This window comes from Varroa destructor, unplaced genomic scaffold (assembly GCF_002443255.2).
Source record: "Varroa destructor unplaced genomic scaffold, Vdes_3.0 BEIS01000001.1, whole genome shotgun sequence".
Lineage (NCBI taxonomy): Eukaryota > Metazoa > Arthropoda > Arachnida > Mesostigmata > Varroidae > Varroa > Varroa destructor.
The window spans coordinates 31,158,609-31,181,976 of NW_019211454.1; the positions used below are offsets into that span (position 1 = coordinate 31,158,609).

General features: G+C 39.9%; 1 protein-coding gene across 2 annotated transcripts in view; it reads left to right on the forward strand.

The window, feature by feature from the left end:
* ec (ubiquitin specific peptidase echinus) overlaps positions 1–23,368 on the forward strand; it is a 201,708-nt gene that overhangs the window by 80,783 nt on the left and 97,557 nt on the right. For both annotated transcript variants that reach the window (XM_022792386.2, XM_086978229.1), the window contains one exon: positions 21,506–21,645. The gene's annotated coding sequence lies outside the window, so the exon portion shown is untranslated. The remainder of the gene's footprint in view (positions 1–21,505; positions 21,646–23,368) is intronic.

Genomic DNA, 23,368 nt, shown 5'->3' on the forward strand with positions numbered 1-23,368 from the left:
CAGGTCGGGCAGCAGTTTAAAGTTGAGCTAGCTGAAGCGCTTTTGTGAGAGAAAAGTGACGTAGTCCAGAGTAGACATTTTATCAACTATAGTAAATATACGTTCATGTAGTTATATACTTAATGTAATAAATATTTATAGTAACAATAATATTGTACAAGATAGACTTTATACACGTATATATATGCATGTGCTGGCCATTTCGACAATGGCTCTAACGACACTTGTAACTTCTTGCTCATCGGCTTGACCAAATGACAAACTAAATGCTCTATGAAAAACGAAATGTCTGGGAAAAATCAGCTTTATTTTAAGATATATAAAATTCGATACATTCTAATTTTAACGGGGGGAAGGATGATCTTTCCGGTCTTTTTTTACAACCGGTTTCTCAGTCAACAATTTTTCTCATTATTTTTTATTGTCATGGAAATAAGTTAAGCCCTTCTTTCAAGGTAATTGTCCGCGTTTTTACTTCACTCACTCGCTTACCTATTCAAGCGGTCTAAGAATTTTGAAAATTGAGTTTTATCTTGGAACTGCGCAGTAGCTGTGAGGGACTAACACGTCAACGAATAATTGATACACGGAAATAAAATACCCATTAGAAGGTCCCGGCATAACTGGATACGGTACTGGAACATCCTTACTTTTGTCACGGTTACGCCCTGTATATTCAATTATGCCGAATCCAAACCGCGAGATTTTGTATAACTGGGTCCCCTGTTGAAACTCGCGAAAGACAGACTTACATTGCGAAGTATTAAGATCACGTCTGATACTTTATGCCATATTTGTTTTTATCGGTTGTTGGCTATCTGGTTTGTGGGTATTGATGGATATATCTCCAGCAGACTTACGAAGCGACATGGTAGGCATATGTCGTAGCAATTATTTGCCAATACCAACATTTAAACTAGCAATGGCAGCTTGTTCGTGGCTGCCATACCAACGCATTAAAAGAGGTGTATATTAGCTACCCAGACCACACCGTCGACAGGAATACCTAGTTAAGGGTAATTGAGTAATCAAAACAAAGTACTTGAGTTATTAAAATAGGAGTTCTTAATATGTGACAGTGAGACAACACTGCGTTTATTAGGACAAAGTAATAAGGAGGCTATAGTTAGAAAAAAGCCATGGGGCAACAAGGACAAGTGCAGCGGGTTAACGAGGATGATCCAAAAATATGATAAAGTAGTTGAAGTGAATTCGAGTTTGGGCTTTGAACAAATTGAGCACATCATAACCTGCTTTAGCTTAGATTACAGTCAAGATAATACTGGGTATCGTACAATAAAAGGCTAATTAAGTACGTGAGTTTGAATACCCATCTGTAAAAGCAGACGAGCGTTAGGCTTGGTTCCGATCATAATAATAGACTTGTACACTTCTTGACACAGTTTCGTGGGCCAGATTCTCTTCCTTTATTTAATTTAGGTTGTTGTTGTTGTTATCGTTTCGCCTTTGACCCTCCCTGATTGGCTAAAGTAGCGGTATCCATAAAGAAAAAGTAATTCTTAAATAACAAGGGTCCGATGCCATAACATTTGCCAGACCCATTTGAAAGTGTAGATTTTCGTTCATTATCGTTTACTGTATAATGTCGGTCGCGGGCGGGCAACTGAATGGTGTGCATGTGACGTCTCAATATCCGTCAGCGTCTTCAGTCAAGGGTCCGTGAAATCATGTCATATTATACGAGGTATCTATTGATAAAGCGGTGTGAGTATCGATGCATTCTTTCAGTCAAGTTAAACTGCTGTTGTATCAATCGGGAGACTAGTACTTAGCTTCAACTTACATCGAAATGTCTACGTACGAGTATATCGTGAAGGGTAGAATGCAATGATATTAATGAACCTTTAAAAGAACAACAAAGTTCCAGCAGAAACTTATCTTAATATATCTCGTGTTACACATATAGGAACATTTGTATAGATGCTTCGTGACGTAGATATGTAGATGGTATTTGAAATTATTTTATCTTAGTAATATATTGAAGTTTCAGTTTTTCTTAAAAGTGCATCATAAGGTTAAGAAACTATGATGGCTATTTATATTTATTGTGCCTCTGTGAATCGAAGATTCAGATCGTGTATATATATAACTGTTTATCGCTTAAATAATCGTAGAACAAAGATCAGGAGCCGAGAATAGGGTCAAGGTGGTGGTCGTTGTATTTGCATCAGCGGTCTTATTGCCTAAGAGTATCTGAGCGCATATTTCAGTTAGCGTAAGCGATCAAGGTATCGAAGTACACGTAAATTGCGTATATATATATTATTCATTTATGCAACCATAGATTTTCAATCATATGAAATTGAAAGATTCGTTCTTGCTTGCTCGTCAATGACCTTTTGATTATTTTATGCTTTCGTACTACCGATCTTCTCAACATTGTTTTTATCTCACAGCAGTACGTTGTCAAAAATAAAGTAATAAATAAATTGCAGCACTGAAGATCCATACACATGGTGATCATCATTGTCAATCAACCGGAAATCGTTCATTTGCGCGTTCTTTAGATTTATCTGCGAACCTATCTGAAGGATCGAATAGTAAAACTATATCTAGAATCATTATTTTCTACATTGTTCTCATAGACATAAGGAAATATTACTAACTTAGTAAAACCGTAGCGTAGAATTGCTTAGCGTCATAAACACGCTGACCAGAATAGTGCGGCGTAATTTACGATTAGGACAGTGTCCAATGAGAGAAAGCAGATAGTACAATACACAGACTTCCAGTACGTCGAGCAACATTGAGACAAATGTATTACATTAATCACAGGGGTCCCCATTGCGCAACCCACATCAAAATTAAGTGCAGCTTTGTTTTTTAGTACTACTTCGATAAAAGCGTGACGTCAACGCAAGTGAAAACGTCTCTTTTCATCATGATCCTATAGACGATCGGTATAAAGAACGCTCAGGTAGACTCTGAAAACGAGAATTAGTATTGTGCTAAAGCAGGCCTTTATTGGTGCGATATTATGAAATTATCCGCCATAGTGTTTTCATAGGCGAATCCTCCCTGAAACTGTCGCCTAGCTTAAGCTCATCATTTATTTCTTCCACGATCCCATCTGCGGATATAATGTTGTAATCGATCGATGCTGATGTCTTCAATAGCTGGGATATGTTAAAGTAAACAAGTTGCTTAGGATCTCGAAGTGTTAATCATTCTTCCAGCAGCTGGTTCGAAATTTTCATTAAACTCCGATGTATTCGGAAGGGAAGCCGCATGATAATTTCTTAATTGACGTACGTGGCTACGTATATGTTTTTGTAGTTAAGTATCGTTATTACTTAGAACATCAAATCGACGTATCAAACACCGTTGTACATCGATTTATCACATGTACCAAACAAAAAAGCGACACGCAAATTTTCAAGTGCTAGCAGACATTACTCTAGCAAGCTAAACGAGTCAAAAGTAAAGCACGGCAAAAACGAACACCACTGCATTAATGGCAGGGTTATGGCAAGAAGCGTCAAGCAGTCAATGCCTCTCACACACCGCTTTTTTAGGCTCTGTTGACTAAAGAGGAGACTCCTTCAGGTAAAATTGATAGGACTAACTATCATACCGCTAGCTACGCGAGTAACTCTTTAAGGTTTTAAGGAGTAAGGTTTACGAGTTAATCAATGAAAAGTGCTTTCTTGGTAGCAGTTCTACCTTTAAATATAGGCCAAACGATTAGCTTTGGTTCTGTTCACATCCTAGGTCTACCTTCCGCTTAGAACGATAGTTTTTTGACAATCAGACAGGGAGAAAGTCGTCGGCGCTCAACACAGTTACTCAGATCCGTTTTTGGAACTTTTACGGTGTAAGCATATGACTTAAGTAAATCTGGGCTGCAATATAAGGAATATAAAAAACAAGCTATACTAAATACTCATTAGAAGCACTTTTGAATATAGGCATACTTTTGTGTAAGTAGCGTAATCGAAGCACACGAAAATATGCCTATATCCAAAGGTCTGAGTAGATAGTATCTGTGCGCGTATATGTCCACATACATAACGGCGATACCGCACGTAAAACTAGGAGCCTAGAGGATCATCAAAACAGGCCACTAACATTTTCAATGCATAACATCCAAGCGTCAATCTTTGGCCCTGCAGCAACAGTCTAGACGGATTTACCAAGAACTGGGTACAGCAACCAGCAAGCCACAATTTCTCAAGACCATTCCTTGTTATCGATATTAGCATATCTACTACCTGCTATATGAGTGGAAGGTAACGTAGTTCACAAAAGTACACTCGACACTTCGGGTCGGTAAATTTGACTTCGTATCGAAACATATGTCTATGGCACCAGACAGAAATTTCATAGGTATTACACTGTTCATGGATGACTGAAGTAGCTTGTCTAAAGCACACCGTTTATGTATTTAGAATCCTGTCAATCGGTTCTGTTTAGGCAGGCCAAACAATCGCGTTATTTCTCCTATTTGGCTATTAAAAAATAGAATATTAAGAAGGCAAACGCAATTGAATGCTAATAAGAACTGAGAAAGGTTTCTTATTGTTTATTTCGTAATTTTTTACTTAGATTACTCGAAATGCATAGCTATTTTTGTTTCTCAGATATCGCTAGGCAATAAGTGTTGTACAGAGTAAAAGCATTATCATTCTACCACGAAACATTTAAAAAGCGCGCTGGAATTAGGGAGTAGTTTCTATGACAAAACATAATTAATACGAGAGCTTTTTAAAGGCTAGGGCACACAGAGTCCAGGACATCAGAGTTTTGGTGCCTATAGCATCCCGGCATATTATTGCATATAGTCTCGATTCGTATGTATTTACAAATTGACATCCAAGTTAATTTAAATAAATCTCATTGATATATGTTTAATAGCTATATGTGTGAAGCTTTAAGTACATCATCATAGCCAAAGTCGACTTAGTAGAAGTCATCTTGATCGGACAAGTATAGGGGAACATACTGTGCATTCGAATTTGCAGAATTCGACTTATTACCAACTTTTATGCCAATCAAAACTGGGCATGCCAACAGGAAAGAAAAATAAAGTGGGATAATTCTTCCATTTTTCATGGCACATCGACCAGCTGTAACAAACGGCTTTGCAATAGCGCCATGCCAGCAGTTTCTTATACTTACGAAAAAGTAGCATATACTAAACGGAACCTTTTTTACCTTTATGGTCGGCACTGGTGAGAGGCGTGCAAATTGGACTGACTTACGACACTATATTCCATCTTCGTTCAAGCGTTGTGTGCTTTGATATTATTCATCGTAACGAGTAGTCCTTACGTCCTGCTGTTGTAGTTACGACCGAATGAGCTCACCAAGAACGCGCCGTTGGGTGTCTTCACGAGGCCGGTCAGAATAAAAGGAAAGATTGGTAGAAAAACGACAGTCCTTTCAACATAATTCTGATCGAGCGAAATGCAGGCGGAATGGAAGCCTAGGTCCTTAAGACAGACACGCACTGAGTCTCGACGATGCCCTATGATGCATTAGAGAACATCGTCCAATGTCCGAATCGACAAAAATACGGAACCAGCAATCGATCACTTATAATGGTAGACCACTGAGTGCAAACAATGGAACCGTTCTATTCACCGTCGTAGATCTACCTAGCGGCTTGACGCTTTTTGCGTGAAGCGATAGATACGAGTTGGTCGGAACGCGAGCACAACAGAACAGGAATGTATGGGAACCCATGGAGGCTACAGCGGTACTTTAAATATTTGACACTTAACAACGAGGTAACGAGGAGAGCGGCAAAAAAATGGGCTGCCGGTGTTTTTAACGTTATTTACTTAATCGTGCTTCTGAAGTGTGTCTTTTATTACTATGTTGTCATCCGAGTCTTTTTGATACATTTTTTTTTTCTGTTGCGGAATCAGGGATCGTCCTCACTACCGATTGATACTGATGCATTTTTTTTATCGATATCGACTGATAATAACGTCGTACACGTTTACAACATATAAAGATTGAATCTAACACAATATACTGAATCCGGTTCAAATCACCATTCGATAATCGGATACCTTTGACACGGAGTTGGCTCTATCGCTCTAACAAAAAAAAACGTACACAAAAATGCGAATAAACGGTATCGTAGGGGGATAGTTTTTTTAGGTTCACAATTATTTTAGTACCTACACAGATTTCCACGAATCCAAGCAACGTATTTTCATGCGCGTACACGTCAAGTTGTTTGTCAGCTCTGTGTCCCTTTTTCTTTCTCTCTTTTTGGAGGCCATCAAAACTGAACCCAGACATGCCCTGATATGTTGAATAGATGCGATCTTATTCTACTATTCCCAAGACGTTTAGGAAAAAGTATACCCATGTATATATATAGATACACATTTTCCAATAAGTTACTGAAATATGACATCAATTACGTTCATTACATGCAGATAGTGGCTGTATCTAGTTCAAACAGCATTCTAATATAACGATCAATACAGCTCTTGGATAGCTGTTCGCAGTTGTAGTACGTTTCGATATCATGTTATGAAACACTCCACTGGGCCTTGAAGCGTTCACATTGCATGGCTTTACCGCCACAGAAAATGCTATGTTCATAAAAACATACGTAAACGTGTGTATAAGGTTATTATATTGGCACGTATTGAATAGCGCTCGAATTACCTCTTCCGTTTTCTCCTTTGTAAAACGCTACGTTTGCATACGTCTCCGTCACTCAAAATGTTCCCATTAATTTCTGCTATGCCCAGAACTGTATCTATCCGCAGACGTTATCGTGCCCCATGCACCTATTCGATTGGTGATAGATTTGGATAAACCAAGCTGCCTGGCTACTGGCAACGTTATCTGTCCTTTCCCGCTGGGGTGCGTCAATGCTAACCTTGCCTCCATTGCGTTCTCATCAAAAGTAGGCTCCTGAGTAGAACAGGTCCTACCGGTGAATGAGAGAAGGATAGACTCAATACCAGCATGGAAACTGAGCAAAAAAATCGAAACAAATCGATCGTCGCTCCTACAAACATTTTACGTTGCCATATGAAGTAGCGGTGAGTTTCGACGTCGTTGTCAAAAACTGAAGTAGTTATATAGCTCGGCAGGTGAAGAGAGGTTTGAGTGGTACATAAGAAGGTGAACTGAGCCTGGTTCTAAAACATTTTATTTTGCTGACCCTGCTTTCTGGTTTCTCACTTCTATAGGCAAACTAAAGGGGTCTGGCGAATTCTATCTACTAACACCAAATGAAGTCAAATATCTCTTCCAGGTTCTACTTGCAGTCTACAAAAGGTTAACAATGGCACGCACGAAATTCAAGTCTCACCTTTGTGTCCGGTTGCCCTAGCTATTGCTATGACATTTGCCAGGCGTTCGCTGTAGCCACAACGCATACACAAGGTTCCGGCAATGCATGACTTTAACGTGGACCTATACCTAAAAGGATTAAGCATACGCAAATAGTAGCTTATCTATATGGCTATATCCTTTTCTAGGATAACTATGAACCTCTATGAGTCAATAAAAAATATGCGACGGTGACAGCTTGTAAAGTAAAATAATAACGACATAAAAAATAATTTTCTGAAAAATGCCATGTTTACAAAAGACAGTTTATCTCTGTTATATTCTGAGATAACTTTAGAATACTCTGGTTGAAGGGCGGATATGAAAGGTACTGTCTTGATTCGTAAAGGACTAAACGTTACCGCTCGTCGATCTGTTGATCCGTACGAGGAAGTGAGAGAAAGTCAGACATGATCATTGATTACTTGAAATAGAAGAGTAGAGCTGATAGTTTCTGAATTCTCAATGAATAATTATTGATGTGATGGTGGTAAGCACTAAAAACCGCAATAATCGGCAGGGACCAGTAAATGCTATCTGTGACCGCGACTCATTAAGAACGAAAAAAGATAAGTGTGTGCCGAACATTTATTTCTATCAGACATTTGAAAAATTGTATTTTATTTACTGTTTAGCGAGTACAACGAATGAATGAAACATTTCAACATGATCAGAGTAGCTAGTATATACTGCACTAAAGTGGATAGATCACAATTTAATGCAATGTCCCATAAACAAGCATATAATGTATACATGTTAAGCGAGGCTACCGGTTATCCATTATGGAGAAAGACTTCATATTTAATTGCAATAAAATATATCTATTCAGCAGTAATAGCTGCCGCAGCTTGAAGTAGCTCATGGCTACTGTGGCAGTACTCCCCTTCTTCTCCTTACCTAGAGCCTGTCGCTTAGGGTCACTCGCGCAGGCTCAATCGTGTCAATTGCAGTTCATGTTTTTGCAACCCATGTATCACTCGCATGGTAGGTTTTCGGCAGGCTTCTTTCTACGAAGAGTCCAATGTGCATGTGCGTATGTAGATAAGTGTTTTGCAATTTGGGCCTAAATGCACGTGACACTTAGAGGCATACAAAAAACTACGTTTCATAGCAGGCACGTCTCCCCTTCATTTCCATTTACTTTGGCCGAAGCAAGACCGCAATGGTAGTATAATATATAGCTGAGAGAAAACTGGTAGTAGCATGTTACTGATTGATAAATAAGTAATTGTCCTAATTCCTTAAATGTTCCACCTGACAAAATACTGCCCGAATTAGGAAAACAAAGCAAACAATGAAAGCGTGAAGACAGTGATAGATGTGGCCAAATTATGCCTAAATGGTTTGGTTTTTTCGTCCGGCAGCCTCGTTACTTATCACGGAAACGAGAAGGTGGACAAACGATACTGAGCGTGAAAAATGCAGTTGGGCACTTGCGCCCATTGATTGCATCTATTCGAAGTGTAAAGCGACTATTTTAACAGCAATTTTAATAAAACTTATGAAAAATATTGAAAGACTTTAATCGATCTAAATAATTTAGTTGCCTGTTAGTTACATATGTGTAACTGGATACTGAACTTAATATTCCCGGTTTTGGTTGGGATACCCAATTTTGATTGTATGTGAATTTGGGCTACCCTTTGAAATGGTAGGAAAGCCCACGGGTCGCGCAAGGTGTTCGATATTTTTATTCAAATTTATTTTCATTCAAGCACTTTACGGAAGGAGCCTTCCTTTTAACAGTAATCACAGGTACGCGATTTGTAGTTTGTTTCTACCAGGAATTTGTTCGAAGCGAATCACATCTGTAAAAGCGTTGCCAACAAAACCATGGTTCATGTACCGAAATGTTAGGGAAACAGCGTACGTACCTTATATCTGATACTACACCCACTCAGAGTGTGATAAAAGGAAATTGGCAGAACGATAGGGTCAGAAAGCTCACAAAAATAAAACCGGGCTAAGGCACGACAAAGTGCACCCAACACGGGGTCGAACTGCTCGAAAAGCTTGGCGTTTCAGGTCGACATCGTACGTAAGATTATCACCTTCTAGAAGGACGCTAGTGGCGAGTCCTGCATTTAACCCTTAACTACTGTGGAGAACTGGTTATCATTTGTTTTGTGCGTACGATCTTGCAGGCAGCGAATTAGCTGCGTATCCACCATGTAACAGCATTGGAAAACTGGCAATCTAGACTAATATTGGTTGATATTATCGCACAATATCACATTTTAATCCAGCTTTTCTTTTAGGACAGAGCTGGAAAAGAGTATAAATCAAGAGACCTGCTGTTAAGCTTACTGATGTTCATGGCGAATTATCGGTCGCCAGTTTACGGGCGTGCTCCATTTGCAGCTAGCAGTAAATTGGGATCGTGGAACGATACGGTGCAGGCCCAAACTGTGCGGGCTAAGTCGTCTAAAAGCTGAAATGTTGACACTATGCACCCTCAACTATATTTGACTATAAATTTTGATGAATACATTTGACATTTTCTCCTTACTCTGAACGAGTTGAGGATTTTCAGGGGTAAATTAATCGAATCATAACAATTTATACAAGATATAACTCAACCGGCAGTTGGAAGAGAAACAGTCTCTCGTATTCGCCGCGTTTATATAACCTAACGGCCTTCGATCGTTTACTTCAGCCTTATGCGAAAGTATACACAAACCGGTCAGCAACTATGTAAGAGGGCGTACTTTGAGTGACTAATGCGCATCACTTCGAGTATGTTGCCACGATAACATGCGGCCATCGTTGACTGAAATCTGAACGTTAGCATATATTGTTTTTAAGCCTGTACAAAATAACTTCGGAAGTTCTCTTTCCAGCCAGGCTCATGAATGGGCCGCACTTTGTTCGCAGACGTTTCGTAACCCCAACGATATTATTTGTACTTGTAGAAAACTGATTTGTACTTAGCTATGAGCTATTGGGAAAGGTGGACATATTCCAATGCTAAATTAACTTAAGCGAATGATGTCCTTAGAATTCTTTGTAGCTCATTTGTGAGCACGGTGTAAAGTTGTACGCATTGATTACTCGAAGCAAAACAGTGATTGCATCCTTATATTCCTAATAAACTAATTTTTATTTAACCGTTCTAACAAGACAGCTTGCTGTGATCCGCAAGCATGCCTTGCGGCCCTCACTACAGTACCCTGTGCCTTTCGCTAGTTGCCCTTGTAGACACCTTTCTTCTGTCTCTGTTATCTCGTACGTCAATGTGTGAATAGCGATAATCTGGACTTGACACGACAGGCTGACAAGATTCGTGTTGAAAAATTTCGTATATTTCCTTTAACCTAATTACATTACATGTCGTTAGCGGAGTTTAATCAGCGAGCCCTGGCGTCTTTTCATCCAGAGGGCGCTTTTGAGATATTTATTATAAAAACAGTCGAAACTCCCGCTCGCTCTTAATAACTCGCTGAGGTCTTAATTATACAGCATACTAATGTTCAGATACCGAAAATAGTACGAGGAGCCAAAATAGGTTGTGATAAATAGAAAATTATAATTTTTCTTGAAGCTCGGGTTCCTCAATACTACATTTTACCTACTCCGACCGGAACAGAGATTTTTCATAGCAGGTTTACGACTTGAAGGTTTTGCAAGGAAGCGTTGACTTAGAGAAGCTGTGTGGTATTTTTGATGTGACAATTAGAAAACGTCAGAAATAGGGTACTCAGCTTATCATTTATGGATGAAAAATTTGATTTTCTCCATGTTCAGTTCTGGAGCACATTTCTATGGAAAATAATCTGAAAAGCAGAGCAGTCATAACCAAAAGTGTCCGCTTCAAGTTCAGACTTTAAATAAACCTTGTCGTTTGCGGATTTCTTAATTGTCACTCGTTTATAGCTTCATGTTTGCTTTGTAAATGGCTCGTTAAGCTCGAAGCCTCCTTGACAGACCCCTGCAGATTTTACTTATGCTGGTACGATGATAAGTAATCTATACGACGGGTCATGTAATACGTTTTGGTTTGTCCTAACAAGGTATCAGTGAGTAGACGATAACAGCGGACGTCTTTTCTTTAATGCTCACCAAGAAACCTACTTTAGTCACCATGGTCACCTTTTGGTAGAATAGATAAAAGCAACATGATCGCGTCTGTAACGGTCAGCATCGACACTTCATTAATTCCCGATAACAAATGCATGTGTTCGCCCATGCCGTGTGCCAATCTCGCTAATTATAATGAGATTATTACTGTTTCAATATATCTTTAATATAGAGTGAAAATATTGCTCCACTCGTGCGGCATAGTACTCATGCCTACTACAGCCATCACGGTTTTCAATGGCAACACCCAACATCAAATGGCAATACCAATCGTAACGACAGCAACAATCGCCAAAGCAAAAACAGTAACAATAAATAGGGGCGACAGCATAAAAAACAAAAGATAGGCACCGATTTTGCTTGTGGACAAGAAGAAGGGAAATACCAGAATTCCAGATCGACTGTATTGCTCAAGACTACGAGAGTGGTATTCGCTGCACCCTACTACGTACGAAAATATCAGAAAAGAACGAAATGGCTTATGGCCTACTCGGGAAGTTTATATCTCTCTGATGTAGCAATGACCTCGTCTACGCCATTGCCAATGCTCTATTTGGCAAGCGATAGAATGGGCAGACACTGCTTGGCATAAAGCCATGTCGGGTTGATACGGCGATCTAGGAAATCGCCGTGGGCTCGGCCCGGGTAGCGACCCCATATGCAAAAGTATCTTACAGAAGAATATATTGGTGCGCGCTCTTTTAGCGTGATAAAGGTCAAATGGTCACTTATCGATGCTCCTCCATTAACCGATGACTGACTACCTTGTTTGCCGTCGCTTCTTCGTCGCATTACTACATGTCTACTATTACATCGTTATTAGCAGCGCTGGCACCCACGTTGCCACGTCGACAAGACCGTTCCTATGACCGGCCCCCATCTGTTCCTATACGATAGTATTCATGCTCTTGTTGACATGCGTCGTTGAGGGCAAGAAAGCATGCAACATTCGTCGGGCCGGCCGGAAGCCGGATGAAGCCCGCACACCGGACACTACTGCCACTGGGTCTGGTTGGTGCATCGTGTGAGTAGCGCTTTGGTCGACTGGCTACGTGCGTCTTTACTGGTTTTCTACCAATAGGGAAAATGCAGAAGGAATATGAAGTGAGTGAACTTAAGTGGGTACCCTTTCACAAACGGATATTGTATAGTGAAAGCAGTTGCATTTGGGACTGGCAGGCACTCAGTTAAATTGGCACGGCCTTAGAGCCTAGAGGAACATTTTGCTGCCTTTGTCTTATTTATTGCGAGGTTCAGGCAGAGAGAGACGCAGAACGCATTTGGAAATCATAGTATGCCAGACTATGGCACCACTGATCCTCCACAATTGCTACCTTATGAAGCCTACCACATTTTGGAACATCGTTGCAGCGTTGCTGTCACCAGCGGATGCTCTTAATCATAACAATCGACAATTTCTGCTGGCTAAATAGGCCTTTTGAGATGACCCTTTAGGATAAAAAAACACGTACCAAATAGCTACAAGTATCAACACTCGAAAGCTAAAAGGGGCCGATGCGGTAAATTTGGTCAAGTAATTCTAGCTAGGTCAGAGATTGGGAATCCCCGTTGTAGCTTAGTAGGCAACGTTTTTGCCTGCTAATCTTAGGGGCACGTTGTGGTCTAGCCATCTGATCGAATGCTTAGCGGCGATACCGAATGTAGAACTCGAAACATAGAAAGGTCAGAGACTGGGAAGCAAGAAATAACCGAAGAAAGAAAGACCAAACCGATCTGAGGCTGACAGGGCGATGGGAGAAACTATATGGCTGTAAGACCTGTTTACGATATATGTAGACAGATAAAGCTAGACTGGTGCTGGTGCAGGCGCTGGCTTTATACGTAGGTGGTTGACGATGTAGTAGCACAGCAGAAACGGGGAAGGGATCGAAACCAACTTACTTAGCTTTTATCGGGTTATTGATTTGCCCTCTTACCAAGCAAAAAGACCAACAATCTGTCCCAAATTGCTTTAGTACATGCAACAGAAGGCAGAAGGAAATTTTGTTTGTTGCTTTGTTTCGCATCTTTAGCAAACAATACATCTTAAAAAAATACTGGAAATAGAGACAACGGTGGTTATCAGGTTATCACCGCGACGATGATAAGTATAACCTCTAAAACCGCACAGTGCACTAGCCTGCTGAAGTCAGTGAAAAGGTGACGCAACGTAGAGAGTAATTTCAGATTAGTCTAAGGTGCTCCGGAAAATTAAGTTTACGTATGTCGTCGATTTCGGTAAAAATTATTTTTGTGCTGTGGATACAGCTTTTTTAGGGAATAGATTATCACCTTTGTTTTGAACTTAAGTTTATCAGCCGCCATTCTTCAAATCTCATTTGTCCATATGGCCTGGAACCTAACTTTTAATTGCACAGCTGCTTTTTTTTGAAACTGCATTGATCCTCGACATAAATCTAGGCGGTAAACTTGGGCTTATTCGGGCACATGTTGGACAGAAAGTATTATGGCTTCCTTGCCTAGAAGGTTGTCTTATGCTTATTATTTATTAAATTTAATCAGCTGGATCTCTTTATTCATTACCAAGAAAGGAGAACCAAAGAATAATACAGTAACGTAAACTTGCCAGCCAACGTACAACGCTCTTACGACCTATTAGTGTCAACTTGTCTTATGTACATGCCACATAATATAGGGAGTATAGCAGAGGGAACTAATAATAATAATAGCTTTTTTTTTACCATAGCGCAATTGAAAGCAGTGAACCTGTTTTTTTCTCAATCAGAGACTTGACTGTTTAAGCCATCGCACTGAGTCGCAGGGTGTAGTTGCTCGGAACGGTTTTCCGTATGCGTAAATTACAAAGTTCAAAAAACAATTGTGCACCTTAAAGGTTAGTGAACAATGGTGAATCGCCGTAAAATCATCTTTGTCAGTAGGCAGTAGTAAAGCATGCAATAAAGGCCGAGAAACCACTTAACATATTCGACATTTCTCTAAGGATCTGAAAAAAAATACCCCAAGTGACAAATTTTGGTAAGATCAGTCGTCCACGGTAATCTCACGTGAAAGGTCCTAGCCATAAGATATGTTTGTTTTCTTCCAACGTATATATATATCTTCATTTTAATTCTCACAAGTTTACAGTTCTTCAATCGTCCTCCCCCTCTTAAAAGAATCACGAAAAAATACGGATTTTTAAAAAAGTTTAAAAATTCATTTCTCAGCAACATTTGCGGCCTCTTCTCTGCCCCCGATACAACTGGAAATGACAGCTTTTACATAAGAAATCAATGTTTATGAGTAATCAACACGTTCAATTATCATTAATTCTTTCGTTGAAAATACGGATCCTACCCATACGACCAACAATCCTTCAGTCTTATCCCAAAACGTCCTGTGGGGCAAGTCAGTGACACCATATGGGGGAGGCATTACATTTCTATATCGCAGATATATCGTACAGTACGGCACCATCTGTTTTCTCTACATATACGATGCTATTTAATATGGGCGAGACATAAGCTAGATTCTGCTAAATAACAAAAAGGCATATCGTGCTTGCAACATAAGGATAGCTGGCCTAACAGTATTAGCTAGCGCGTAAAATCAAACATCTGCGGGACCGAATCTTCGACAGCTGCAATGCTAACCACCATGTGCCCTCGCTTTGTATGGCTTAATGGACTGCCTCACGTGTGTGTATCCATGTCTGTATCACTGACGAAATGATATTCGGTTTTCAGGGTCAGCAGGAACATGAATTCATTATATAAAGCTAGATAAAGGAGCGCTTATGTTAGCCCCGATTACTGTTATCTAATCATGTGATATAACTATATCACTCAAAGTAAACGAGAAGATCTCTTGAGGGAGAGCTTAATAAGCAGACCCACAAGGCCATCGATTGACTTTTGCTGCTATTTATGCGCATTGAATATACCGTTTTTGCGCGTTCTGTTATTGCGTTGCCAATAGGAATACGGCCATGGCAGTTCGACGCGTTCGTGTGCTAGTTCAGTATTCGGGAACTGTTCAGGAACTTAACCCACAAGCGTTAGTAGCATAATTTTATTATCTGCTGTTGCATTTGAATAGCCATTTCTAGGAAACTATACCTGACCTGCTTCGGGCGGGTGCCTGTCGAAAAGGTTACTAATACGACCATCCTATCTGCCTTTACAATATTCAAATTTTTGAAGAGAAACATAATCGCCATTTTCGTTGACCCATTGCATATTTATTAAGACTTGCAATCATACATTAGCAATTGCTTCAGATTTATGAATGAGTAACAAGTTTTGCAATTTGTAAATGATACAAGATGGCCTGTGTAATGTATATAAATAATGTATTCACAATAAATTCATAAGCAAAATTCTATTAGTTACGAACCAGTGTTTATCGCTGGATGAGGAACGATTACTTCATGCGTTCGTGTTATCATAGCATTGGTGAAGTGTTATCATATCGTTGCTGGGCGTTGTATTTTGGATTTATCCTACAACGTTGGAATCATAGGCCATCATTTCAAGCGAGGACGTCCAGAAGATGCTATTGCCTCTTCCCTCGACAGAAAGAACGAATCAAATTATGACTCGAAAACTTTATACTGCAGCAATCGGACTTGCTTGGTCTCCCAAGGCGGGCTTCCAGTCTCCTGGATGGATCCCTGATGTGATCAAAGATAATAGCATCATCACCTTACTTCGGGGATTCCGAATATAGAGCGTTCAAAACGAAGAAATATATTGTTTTGTAGAACCAGAAATACTTGAAAGTTTTACGATCGTTCGACGCAGTTCACCGACAAAGAAAGGAGGGAACGCAATAAAAACAGGTATTACCTTTTGAGTTTCATAGATCTACATATAACGTACTTATTTTTTTTTCGATAGAAAATATTGTTGGCTCTGTCGAGATACGAGAATGGGAGGTAATCCATTAAGAGAACTGTCATTGAATGTGACCCTTCAGTTCCACCGGCTCTCAATTACCGTTCGTATCAAGTCAGTATAACAAATACTATACAAATATTAACGAAACGAGATATTTATTACGAAAGCATTATTTACGTGAACGTGTATTGCTTAGCATACGTACTATATTTGTGCGCAAGCATGATGAGGAAACATTACTGACATGTGACGGTCCACACATTTAGCTAAGCCCCAATCATGGTATAGCGATAGAAAGTTAACAGTTTTACATTAGTGTATATAGCGCTCGTTTTACGCTGTGTGGTGCACCCTTATCAACGATCACGAAACTATAGAATAGAAGGGTCCAACAGCGAAGCAGTTAAACCCAGATCGAATCAGTGTGTCGATGGCGCACAGTCTTACGCCGAAACACGATCAGTATCCAACATGCATGAACATAGGGAAATAACCAATATACCATATATGGTATAAAGATAATGTTAGAGAATGTTGCACTCGGAGCCACGAAGACGAGATATAATAGAATTTGGTACTTCTGCTAAGTACTTTTCATATCGAAATATGTCCACTTGTATTTCTCTCGCCTCAGAGCTCCGTGTGTTCCGCATGTAAAAAAACAAAGTGAAGCAATTCAGATTATCAAACTTCAACTTGAATCTTCAATACCATCGTAATAATCTGCTGTTTTGGTTAGAGATAATGACAAGTCGAAATAAGCTGTGTATTAGTCATTTGGCAGCTTCTGTCCGTTGTTTTCCCTCGTTTCTTGATGATTACATGTAATATACTGTTAAAAAATGTCGTTCTACCAAGCGTCATAGTCGCAATCGACTGAGGGTACAGAATCCTACTTTGACCTCGGACCTCAAAGATGGATATGTCCGATAAAAGGAAAATTAGCTCGCAATTTCTCGCCTGTTTTAAAACACTACGAAACTGACATAAGAGATACGCTTTTCGTAGCTAATAGATATGGACTTATCCAGCAGTTATTTTCTCTCAAGAGTTGTTCAACGCAGTCATCGTAGGATATGCAGAGTCCACTGAGACGCGCTATTCAGGTCGGAAGTTCCTTACTTAAACACCCCGAAGCACCTGTTAGTTCTCCTTTTAACTATAGGGGTGTCTTCCTCCACACCACGCGTATCTAGAACTGTTTCACCAGATTTCCAACCTCCGTCTAGGAAAAGAGCTTTCCAACGGTGTCTAACACTTTACCACCAGCAGACAAAAAATCCAGAGAGAAAAGCAAAAAACACCGTTTTCGTTGCTTCCTAGAACAAGTCAATAGAACAGCATAGCATGGAATCATCATTAACGTAACTTATCGGTTTTAACCAGTTCTGTTAGCACAGATACATGGTTCCATACGCCTTAAGTAACAATCGAATAGGCTAGCGTTTGAAGTACAACTGGCAGCTAATAAGGATTCACATCAAGAAGACGTCTGTTTATCATTTTTTCAGTTTGTAAAGTGCGTTTATTGCTTCAAAATGACTCCGTACTAAATGCTTATAGATATTGTAGAGCCGTTTGTTATTGGTTGGAAAAAGATGTAGTTTTTACAGTAAGTTTAATACTAAATTCGGCATAAGTTATTTGCTGATAGGGTGGGCCCTATATTGTCGATTACCGTTCATCATGTAGTCGTCAGACATCACACGTGCCTAACATTTTGATAGACGTATGAGTAGTTGAACTTGGACCAACTTGTGTTAACTAATAACATTTTCTGACCTTGAACAACGCTAGTCACAACAGTTATGGTTATCGAACGATTCTCCAATGCATTTCTTTTTCACAAGAACCTTGGACACGATATGTCTAAGTGGTCAGACGTTCTGTGCTGAATGCCGGAATCGATTATACAAATTGCTATATGACTTTTAGACATATAGAGTGATGCATAGCATATGCTAAGAGTAAAAATCGGATTAGACGGGCTAAAGACATACGATAGAGAACATATCGACACTGAACTATTTATTAATAGCTGATCAGAGTTGTGATGACACTGTCATGTCACAAAATGACTGATAAATAATAAAGCAACACGGAAAAACTCTCCGTATGTGTATATCACGAAGTTGGTCGAAATATAAAACGTTCAAGCAGCTCGTTTCATATTATCAGCCGGTTCTCTAATGGAACATGTAATGGGGCACCGTACGTAAAACGTGAAAGATTGAGGTGTTCGCGCGAAGAACGACGCCGGAACATTTCAAAATGCTTTGAACACATAGACAAAGCTGCGGAGCGAACTAGTTGTTCCACTGAAAGTTTAAGGTGCAAGAAGTGGATTTCTGTGCCAGCCTTAGGCAATCGATAGATAACACCCTCTGTAGAATTAACCTATCGTAGTTACCAATAGAAAATGTTAAATGGATAAGACGACCTATGCATACGACGTCACTCAAGGCGGAGTGATTCTATCCGTTGAAAGAGACTCGAACTGGACCGCACTAAAATGCCTTTTCTGGTTTACCTAAGTCACGAGTCCCTCCCCATCGTCAGCGTGGTGTTCCGAATAACATATATATATATATATATATATATGGCTAACAGAGTGAAACTATGATAATTCCAGCATCAAAACAAAGTGTTGACGATGATATAAAAAATTGAGATTCCCCTGTGAATTGTGACACATCTAGAAGCAGAAATACGTAATTGGCCTCTGCACAGCAACTTATACGTAGACGCCCTTCACAATAATCGTTAACGTAATCAATGTGTAAACGACTTCTGATCAAAACGTTGCAGAGTGTATAAATACAGTTTGCTTAGATTCGTACGAATCTGAAGAGGATTCCGACTTGAGACACGCTTACGCTCTGATCTTGAAACTGCACTCAGAAAGCTATTCTATCAAAAAATTATTTAAGAAGAGGCAAATTTGGAACTGTCCATCGCAACAAACGCGGCTAAGACACGTGAGTGGAAAGCGAAAAAAGGCACAAGAGAATCCATTTCAACAGGTAGGCCAAATTAGAACGCTAGACGACGCTGTGTGTATCGCACACAATTTAACAGAATGAAGATAAAAGAGAATTTTCACGAAAATAAAAAACAATTCAACATTATTTTGACAGAGAAAATAAATCTAGTCATTGTCATATACTAATCATATATAATGCTAGGGTGCATTAAGAAAGGACGCCGAAAGGAGTAATACTATTTTTGGAAATTTGCTTATGATGGGTCATTTCTATCTACTCATATAAGGTCGTCTCACGTTACTTTATCGCCCGTCGTCCGTCGAACATTGAAATTGATAAACGCAGGTTGTTGCTCGATGTTCCAGTTACTCAATCAATGTACGTAGGCACAGGTTCCACTGAGGTTCTTCGTGTTCGGCGGTCGAAGATCCTGCCCTAGTCTACGAGACAAATGTATCGATATATTTAGCAATCTTTTAAATATACGTATATGTGTACATATGTATGTACGTAAGTCTTCTACGAAGCATATTTGATCTATCCTCTTCTAGGGTTCACGCTAGTCCATGTATGGGTACATCAGCGGTTCCAGCCCACTTTACTCCGCAGACTTCATATAGTAGTGAAAACAAAAAAACCTGCCAAACACAATAGGATAATTAAGGGAATATAATCTCATATTTTCATATCTAATTCAATACTACCCGCAGTACCTGTTTTTTAGTCATTGTACTCTACTGCGATTCAACAACTGGATCTGCAAATATTGATTTTGACAATATATTTTTCATATATTATCTAACATAACCTGCTCGTGATCATTTCATTCGCATTTACCTAACAGCTGAAACTTGCAGCAGCATATTAGTATTTAATAGCTCTATTTCTTTAGATAGTTGTTCGTGTACAGTATATAGTTGGCTGTAGCAAGACAATGGAGCTAGTCGATGACAGATGTTTTGCAGTTATCTTCCCTACCAACGTAAATATGCTTTGGCGAATTTAATCTTAATTCACACTGAACAAGGGTCCCATAACATCGTAGAGTCAAAAGAGCTTCACGTTCAGTGAGTGTTTCCCAGTGAAATGATAAGAGCACGGGGAAAAGATTCATAAGACAATAAGTATAAATAAAAAAATATCTAATGTTGGTGGGCAAATCCCCTATAAGTTCCCCGATAATGAGAATGGTCTAGTTTAATGTTTTAAACAGGTCTGCCCAACTTTGCCGAAGACGTATCAAAAACTTGTACTTACCACAGCAATTGAGCGTTAAATCATTGAGGTCAACATAGAGAATATATAACAACTTACCTGCAATCTAAGACATGTACCGTACTTGAATACGATGTGTTTTGAAAGTCGGAGGTCTAATGAAAACATATCTCTCTAGGCACTTATACGGTTTCCAAGTTCTGCGTAAGTTCGTTAGCACATACTTCTATAAAATAAAAAAATCGGTTTAGGTTCGAAACCTCTTCTAGACACATTCTGCATCGTGCTTGAAGCCAACCGTTTGAAGCGATGTTGAACGGCAGTAGTAGGTGAAACCTCGGCGCATCTCGACGGAAGATATTGTAACAGGTGGTCTTAAATTACAGGTTAACGAACCCATTGGGTTTCTAGCCTTTTTTTTCTGCTAGGTTACAGAGGCCACTGCGGGGGGACTTTGCCTACTTGGGCTACGTAGTCTTTGGCTGTTGCTGGGCGCAGGTGAATGACAGATCTGTAGCTGTGAACAATGCACTAGCCTGGACAGAACAATTGGGCAGTGAAACAGTCTAACATATTTAGGAAGCCTACGAAGACTGGGGAAAAAAGCAAGTGGCGGAAAGAACCAGAAACTACTCGATGAAGCCGGTCTCAGCCGAAGTACTCGGTAGGGAAGCAGCGAAACAATTAGCTTTCCTACTACGACCGGCGATAGCTCATTTGCTGTAAAAAGACAAGATGACAAAACTCGCACCGCAGTACCACCTTGTATTCTTAAAGCTACTGTCCTGATTAAACTAATGCAGGATTTTATGATGGAAAAGCATCGAATCGTCAAAAAGATAAGAATGGTTGATGAGAACATCGAAAAGTGAATCACTCAATTAGAAGTAGAGATTAGATCGCCTAACCGACTCTAGAAAGCGAAGAGTCGGAAAGGAACACGAGAAGAAGATAAGTACCTAGATATCCACGGAAAATATTAGAGCAGAAAATGTGTGGGGTTAATCACGGCACGCAAAACAAATGAAAATGTTGTTGATTTTGCAGGTATGGAATGGCTGCAGTGGACTTATGCAAAAACCGACTGAGGGCTAGTATGGTCACAAAGGAGCTCTTTGAAGCCAAAGAAAACGACGTTCAAGGCACAACGTGGAAGGTAATGTCGACCTACTTCCACGGATTGAATGGTGAGCCCGCAGAGAAGGTAGGCAAGGTCACTATTAGGTGGAATACAAGATAGAGGTAAAAAGGAACTGCCAGGATTTTGGGTCTGATTGGGCAAGCTCTTCACTTGCCAAAAGAGAAGTCAAAGCAAATAGTCTTATTGAAGAATCACTAGAAGCAGCCATAAGGTAAAGACAATCTGTTGGGAGATGAATTTTACCTTGCTAGTGGATAAATGAGAAAGAAAAGATAGGTCAAAGGAAAATTTTGCAATGTGTTGCCAGAAACCTTAAGCTAAAGCTAGCTGTTACGGCTGGCAAACATGACAAGACATTTGTAAAAATTGAGAGACACTGTCACCGCAAAACAGGAAAAAAACAGTGTAATTTTTGTCAAAACACACTAAAAAGGCTACAGCAGTGAAAAATGCACACCAGCCCAACAGTCAGGTCTTGAGTAGACAATCAACGGATTGATTGTCTACTCAAGACCTGACCCCATTCTTCAAGGCTGTTATAACGGAAGGGAAGCTGCAGTTCAAACGAATCTGAAAGAATAACGAACAAGTTATTATTTAGGACCTCACAGAGAAAACGGCGTGAACCAGCAGCCGGATATAGCGGTATGGTATGCTTCGACCATACGAGGAGCTACTCGTAACTCGTTGGTTCGATTTTCGAACTTGTTCATAGCCAAGGGGCTACTCATAAGCTGATTCTAATATTCGCTTTTTTGAATATGCTTTTTGTTGTCAAAAGATCAAACACACGGTTAGAAATTGGCAAAATGAAGCGATTGAGGGACATAGGCGCCACATATGTGAGATCCTTTGTCATATGGCAAAGGGTTGCGTTACTACACTAAAAAGCTACGCGCGCCAAACTCGGCTGCCTGTCTTCTGTTTCAATCACAAATAGACGCAGGTAGGCGTTTCGTAATACTTAAATCGAAAGTGCTCAGGCGACAGCTATGGATCTCCAAAGGTCGATTCTGCAGGACAACCAGAGAGAACACGATTAGGAGACTGCCGGCGAATTTCAAGTAAATTAGGATGGCTCCGCCCCAGTGGTAGCCCCACACAAAAACACGTATTCCCCTACAGTGTAACCCATGTGGTAAGTTAGCTAAGGTTATCCAGCTGGATTGCAAGTGAAGAAGAGCTGCATATGCTTTGTTCCATATCACACGGCTGGTAGATGCCAAGTCCGGTTTCGAAACTCAAAGGGAAAGGAAATCGGTTGAAAATGGCAAGGTGTATATATATATATATATATATAGCTGTAATTAGCAATTAATTAGTTGGCTGACTCGAATGCTACAGAAAGAATCTCGCGTGGGTTTATTATGACTAAATTTGCAAGGTATTAGACGTTTTTATTTGCGCCATAGTAGTAGTCCAGCTCGACTGAGGACCTTGAGATTCTCCTGCGTAAATGGCTTTAATACGAAATTGTTGGACACTGCAGGTAACTTTTCCGGATTCTTTGGCACGTGAAGGTGTGGAGAACCCGAAAGACGAATTAAAGTCGACAAATGTCGATGGAATGAATGACCACCAATTATCTTGTAACCCTCAACAATAGAGACATCGCTACCTTTTAGCGAAACGGGAATGAACTTCACCTGATAGTTTGGCTGGTCTGCATTCGTTACCAGAAGTACCGAATGACGAGTTTTCCACGATGAAGAGATCCAGAGCGATTATCCCTCTATTGAGAACAACGTGGAAGTTAACATCTGGACTAG